Source organism: Carlito syrichta, unplaced genomic scaffold, assembly GCF_000164805.1.
Source record: "Carlito syrichta isolate Samal-C Ts95f unplaced genomic scaffold, Tarsius_syrichta-2.0.1 Scaffold143077, whole genome shotgun sequence".
NCBI classification, from domain to species: domain Eukaryota; kingdom Metazoa; phylum Chordata; class Mammalia; order Primates; family Tarsiidae; genus Carlito; species Carlito syrichta.
Window position 1 is genome coordinate 93,514 of NW_007087173.1, and position 7,007 is coordinate 100,520.

Genomic DNA, 7,007 nt, shown 5'->3' on the forward strand with positions numbered 1-7,007 from the left:
CGTGACCTCTGTCTCCCAGGCCACCCTAGCTGGCTCTCCTACCCCCTCCCCTTGGTCCCCACCGCGGCCCTTCCAGCAGCACTGTGGGCTTCCTGCTCCGGACTGGGGCTCCTTCCTGCCCCAGGAGGAGGAAGGAGGACTTCAGTCTGGCACTGGGACCTTCGACGTGCTGTTGTGAGGAACGCGCCTGAGACGCCAGGCTCCAGGGGCTGTGTGTCTGCCACTTGGGGAGGAATCAGCTGCCTCAAATTCTGAGACTGGGGGGGGAGGGTCACGGGGCAGAAGGAAGGGTCTTCACTCTGTCATTCAGGGATAAAGCTTAGTTTTATTTTTCTACACATTTTGCCAGGTAAGGCATTTTGCTGGTAAGCAGGATGCCCCCACTTCTCCCTACTAGGGAGGTTTCGTTTTTTTAAGCTTTGGGTGCTTTTTTAATAATTTTTTTTAACACGGGAAGGAGCTAGCTCTGACTCCACCTCCCTCCCCACCTGTCCTGAGAGCCACTGCTGCTGGCTGCTGTCCTGCCCACCCCAGCCTGTGGGGATCAGGCGAGCAGTGTCAGGACTCCCCAGCCGCCAGGGATGACTTCAGCCAGGAGGCAGCGCCTCGTGGCCCCCATTTGTACAGCGGGTGTGTGTGTCGAGTTTTTTAATTTTCTCGCTTAACAGAACCAAATTCCATTCCCAGATGCCCTTCCTCTCTGCATACCCGGGCCAGCCCGGCCTCTCCTGCCTGCCTGGTCCCTGTGCCCCTGCAGGGGCAAGGGACTAACCTTGCAGGAGGGGATTTACTTTTGTTTTAAACAGAAAACAACCTTATTTTTCTTTACAAAAGCAAAAAAGGAAACCAAAAAAGATACAACCTTTGAACTTTGCCTTGCTCTGTCTTTATTCTGCTTTTCTTGAGCAGCTGGGGGGAGGGGTGGTGATGGAGCCCCAGCTGCAGTGGGGAGCCCCTGGGCTCAGGGTGTGGGGTGACAGGCCCAGTGTCCCCAGAGGGGCTTGGGGTTTGGACAGGAGGGTGCTCAGGTGTTTGCTGGTCAGAGAAAGGAATGGTATTCTGGGCGGAACAGCACGGGTCAGGGTGCAGGTGAGGAGTGCTCAGCCCAGCTCTCCAGAAGAGCCTGCCTAACCAGCAGCCCCTGACCTTGTCCCCACTGTATATGACAGACGTCTTCCCTACCCATTCGGAACGGCCCTAGCATCCAGCAGCTGGGCTTGGCACCACCCCTGAAGGCCTGTCCCAGCGGACTTAGCCCTGGGGGCTGGAGGAGTCAAGAGAGGGCTCCAAGAAGCTACACTGGCCCCATGTCCATGAGGGTGGGGGGTATGAGGGGCGGCCTCCTGCGTGTCACTGGCGCAGGTTCTGGGTTTGGCTGTCCGGTGCCTGTGGGGTCTGCTCTACTTTGGTTTCAGTTTGGCTTGGCAGTAACAAGGGGGCCATCCAGGGCTGTGACGTGGGGCCTGATGCAGAGGGACTCCTGTCCCATCCTGCACCTTCCAAGAAGGGACGCCAGTGAGCCAGTGTGGCTCTCAGAGGCCAAACAGCAGCTCTAAGCCAACTGTTCGGCCCATAATCCTGCCATGAAAGACTGGTGTCTGCTCTGTGTCATTGTATATATTACCATAGCTTGCTGCAGCCTCCAACTCCTGGGCCCTCCGGCCTCAACCTCCCGAGCAGCTGGGGCTACAGGTGTGTCTCATCGTGCCATGCTATTTCATTTCATTTTTTTGTAGAGACAAGGTCTTGCTATGTTGCTCGGGCTGGTCTCCTCTTGGCCTCGAGTGATTCTCCTGCCTTGGCCTCCCAAAGCACTGGGATTACAGGTGTGAGCCACCACACCTGGCCTACATGTATGTGCTTGATGAAAGTGGGGTCTAGCTGTACAGAACACTATTTCTCACCTGCCAAGGTCATGAGCATGCCCCCTGTCGTGACACTTTCCCATCCCTCAGTGTGGTCAGTTTCACATTGCCCACAGCTGGGCATCTTGAGGGATGGCAGTGAACATCTGTGTAGGTACCTACATTTTTTTCCTGGGTTCCAAGCTTTTCTTAGACTAATTCTTGAGAGCTGAATCATTCTATCAAAGGTTTGTCAAGATTCTGCAGCTTTTGGTGTGTTGCCTGGTTGCATTCCAGAAAGGCACAGGAAATTGCTTTTTGGATTTTTAGGGGGAAGAGGTTGTTTTGTTGATTTGGTTTGTTGTTGGTTTTTTTTTCCTCCAAAAATCTTGAGCTGACTTCTGCTTTGGAAACTTGCACCTGGTTGCCAGACATCTTCCCCGGTGGGATGGAAAGATGACCAGGAGATCCGAGTTCCTCTTGTGATATTTGTAAACAGATGGGTCTTTCTCTGGTTCCTGGAAAGAGGGGAAGGGGCAAGGTGGCTGGCATTTCCAGCAAAGAAGCTGTTCTCGTGCTGGACTCCACCCAAAGTTTTATGTCAGAAAACGATCTAATGACTTAAAAAAAAAAGACCTCAAAAACTGCTGTTGTCATACCTCCTACCTTACCAGCTGGCCACCAGGGCCCTTCCATGTGATAGGAGAGAAAGGGCCTACGTGACCTGACCCTTCTGAGGTGTCTTCACCCCAATAGGAGACATCAGGAGTTTCCGGGGTGGCTCCACTGTAAAAATACTTTTTTGTTGTTTTGCTTTTTTGGGTGTTTTGTGTTTTTTTTGAGTTGGGATCTCACTCTGTCGCCCAGGCTGGAATGCAGAGGCACAATCACAGCTCACCACAGCCTTGACCTCCTAGGCTCAGGCAAACCTTCCACCTCAACCTCCTGAGTAGCTGGGACTACAGGTGTGCACCACTATATCCAGCTAATTTTTTTTTTTTTTTTGTAGAGTTCAAGGTCTCATTATGTTGCCCAGGCTGGTCTTGAACTCCTGGGCTCAAGCAGTCCTCCTGCCTGGGCCTCCCAAAGTGCTGGAATTACAGGCATGAGCCACCACACCTGGCCAGTACCATAATCTTTTTTTATTTTATTTGTGTTTTTTTGAGTTGGAGTCTCACTCTGTTGCCCAGACTGGGGTGTAGTGGCATGCTCATGGCCACCGCAGTCTCAAACTGCTGGGCTCAGGTGATTCTTCTGCCTCAGCCTCCTGAGTAGCTGAAACTACAGGCATGCACCACCACATGTGGCTATTTTTCTTTATTATAGAGATGAGGTCTTGCATTGCCCAGGCCGGTCTCAAACCCCCAGACTCAGACAATCCTCTCACCTCCACCTCCCAAAGTGCTGGGGTTACAGGCGTGAGTCACTGTGCCCGGCTACCATAATTTTTTTTTTTTTTTGAGTTGGTGTCTCACTCTGCCCATCAGGCTGGAGTGTAATGGCACGCTCACAGCCACCCCAGCATTGACCTGCTGGGTTCAGGCGATCCTTCCAAGTAGCTGGAACTACAGGTGTGTGCTACCATGCCCGGTTAATTTTTTGATTTATTGTAGAGATGAGGTCTCGCCAAGTTGCCCGACTGTTCTTGAACCTGTGGGCTCAGGCAATCCTCTCACCTCGGCCTCCCAAAGTGCTGGGATGACAGGCTTGAGCTACCGCCCTGGCCTACCATAATCTCTTAACAACATAAATCTTTTCTACCTCTTCTGAAAAATCAAAAAATAGGTAAGAGCCTGGGCAAAACTGAACAGGATGTCAATTTCCCATCCCAGGGAATAAATAAAAATTCTCAGGGCAAGGCTGGGTGCAGTGACTCATGCTTGTAACCCTAGCACTTTGGGAGGCCAAGGCAGGAGAACTACTTGAACCCTGGAGTTTGAAACCAGCCTGGGCAATGTAGTGAAACCTCATCTCTACAAAAAAATTTTAAAAATTAGCTGGGTGTGGTGGTATGCACCTGTAGTCCCAGCTATTTGGGAGGCTGAGGCAGAAGGATCACCTGAGCCTAGGAGGCCCAGGTTGCAGTGAGCCATGAGAGTGCCACTGCACTCCAGCCTGGACAACAGAGCGAGACATTGACTCACCAAAACAAAACAAAAAAATCCAGCAAGGGTTTTTATGTCAATTGACATTCTCCTGGAGAATCTGCCTTTAATTAGATACGGGAAATTCAAGAAAAGCCCCTCTGAGCATTTGTTGGTTTCCAAATGCATTCAGTCTGAAGTAATCATCAATGTGGCATATTTGCGGATGTTATTTCCTGGATTCCTTCAGCCACCACCTGCCGTTGGGTATTTAGGCTTAATTGAAGTTGGCAAGACGTTCTCAGCCACAGCTCAGCTGCATGGAAGATGAGTTGTAGGAAGTCCTGTGTATGTGAGGAAAGCTCAGAACACTTTTACTGCACATTTTAAATGTTTCCAGATGCCTCCTTGGGAGTGATACCCATCTCCCCACACCCGTGGCTTGGAAGGCGAGAAGATTACTTGAGACCAGGAGTTGGAGACCAGCCTGGGCAACTTGGCGAGACCTCGTCTCTACAATAAATAAAAAAAATTAGCCAGATGTGGCGGTGTGTGTCTGTAGTTCCAGCTTCTTGGGAGGCTGAGGTGGAAAGATCGCCTGAGCCCAGCAGGCTGAGGCGGCAATGACTGGCGAGTGTGCCACTGCACTCCAGCCCGGGCAACAGAGTAAGGCTCCAAAACAGAGAGAGAAAGGGCGTGTGTTTCCCTGCCCTTGACAAGAAGCTTGATATATAGTTTTACACTGCTGACTGAGCAGGCCACGAACTAGGAGAGCGAGCCACGGGTATGGGTTGCAAGTTTTGGCGACCATCTTTCAACCTCCTAAGGGCACAAGGACCTGCTGAATAATGAAAGTTCTTGTCTAACTAGATCGGGGCTCTTTTAGAACCCCATTTTGCGTTTGGGGTGGCTCCCTATTGTTCCTAGGATTTCCTCCATTGGTAGATCCACACTGAGCCCACGAGGTGATCGGGTCTGTTGCGCCCGGTCGGTGGGTGAAGGTAGTGGACCCACAAGAATAAAAGTATGAATGCTTGCCCTATTTTATTTTAGACCTGCCAGCAAAAAACTTATCTGTCAGCCGGGCTTGGTGGCTCAGCCTGTAATCCCGTGTTTTGGGAGGCCGAGGTGAGTGGATTGCCTGAGGCTGTAGGTTTGAGACCCGCCTGGGCAACTTGGCGAGACCTCATCTCTACAATAAATCAAAAAATGAGCTGGGCGTGGTAGCGTACACCTGTAGTTCCAGCTACTTGGAGGGCTGAGGTGGAAGGATCGCTAGAGCCCGGCAGGTCGAGGCTGCGGTGGCCCGGAGCGGCCACTGCACTCCAGTCTGGGCGACAGAGTGAGACTCCAACTCAAAAAAAAAAACCTTATCTGTTTACATCTTTTTGTTTCTTAAGCCGGAGTCTCTATCACTCAGGCTAGAGTGCAGTGACATGATCACAGCTCACCACAGCCCTGACCTCCTGGGCACAGGCGATCCTTCTGCCTCAGCCTCCCAAGTAGCTGGTACTACTATGTGATTTTCTTTTATAGAGACGAAATCTCGCCATGTTGCTAAAGCTGGTCTCAAACTCCTAGTCTCAAGCAATCCTCCCACCTCGGCCTCCCAAAGTGCCGGGATGACAGGTGTGAGCCACTGCATCCAGGTCATCTATCAAAGTCTAAACTACACTGACTAACCTGCCTCAGGAACAGGTAGTCTGAGACAAGAATCCCACCATGCCTGGCTAATTATTATTATTAGTAGTAGTAGGATTAGGAGGCGGAGGAGGAGAAGAAGAAGAAGAAGAAATGGGGTCTTGCTATGTTGCCCAGGCTGGTCTCCAACTCCTGGCCTTCAGCGATCCTCTCATCTCAGCCTCCCAAAATACTGGGATTACAAGTGTCAGCCACCACACCCAGACGATTAACTGCCTCCTATATCATCTTGTACCTAACTCAGATCAGGTGGCACAAAAGACCCCATGACTAGTACATTTTTAGGGAGAATGTTACATATATCTTTCCTGAAAGAAAAAGACCACTTTGGGCTGGGCGTGGTGGCTCATGCCTGTCATCCCAGCACTTTGGGAGGTGGAGAAGAGAGGACTGCTTGGGCACCTTGGCAAGACCTCACCTCTACGATAAATCAAAAAATTAGACTGATGTGGTGGCACGTGCCTATGGTTCCAGCTATTTGGAAAGCTGAGGCAGAAGGATTGCCTGAGCCCAGCGGGTCGAGGCTGCAGTGGCTGTGAGCGTGCCACTGCCCTCCAGCCTGGGCGACAGAGTGAGACTCCAACTCAATAAAAAAGAAAAAGACCACTTCGACTCATCCGATTATTCTAACGATGCATTAAGCTGTTGTCCCAAAACCTACCAGGATGGCTTAACAGTGGGCAGGAGGGCTTCACTGGTGAAGACAGTTTGTCCACTGGGAAGAGACAGTCTCCAGCATGTATCGAAGGTGCCCTCTCTTCAAAGAGGGAAAGGACAGGCTGCCACATGGGGCCCATGTCACGCAACAGAGTCACATGCATTCAGCAGGTTCTGGGGGAAATGATACATTCTTAGGAGGGAAGTCAGGCTTCTGTACAATGGGTGCCCACAGATTCCATTCCGAGTTTATTGGAGGGCAGGATTTAGCATTGCAAGGAGGTGAAATTTGGCTCTTTATGTCAAAAGGTGGACTACAGCACACAGAGACGCTTTGTGCAGCCTCTGGAAGCTGCTGAAATTGGCTCGAGGTCTGTGGTGGCTTATCAGGAAAGAATGTTCAGCCGGGCTCGGTGGCTCAGCCTGTAATCCTGCACTTTGGGAGGCTGAGGTGAGTGGATTGCCTCAGCCCGCAGGTTCGAGACCCACCTGGGCAACTTGCCAAGACCTCGTCTCTACAATGAATCAAAAAATCAGCCGGGCTTGGTAGCGCATGCCTGTAATTCCGGCTACTGGGAGGGCTGAGGCAGAAGGATGGCCAGAGCCCAGCAGGTCGAGGCTGTGGTGGGCAGGAGCGGCCACTGCACTCCAGTCTGGGCGACAGAGTGAGACTCCAACTAAAAAAAAAAAAAAGAATGTTCGCAGGGCTGGTCTCCTGTTC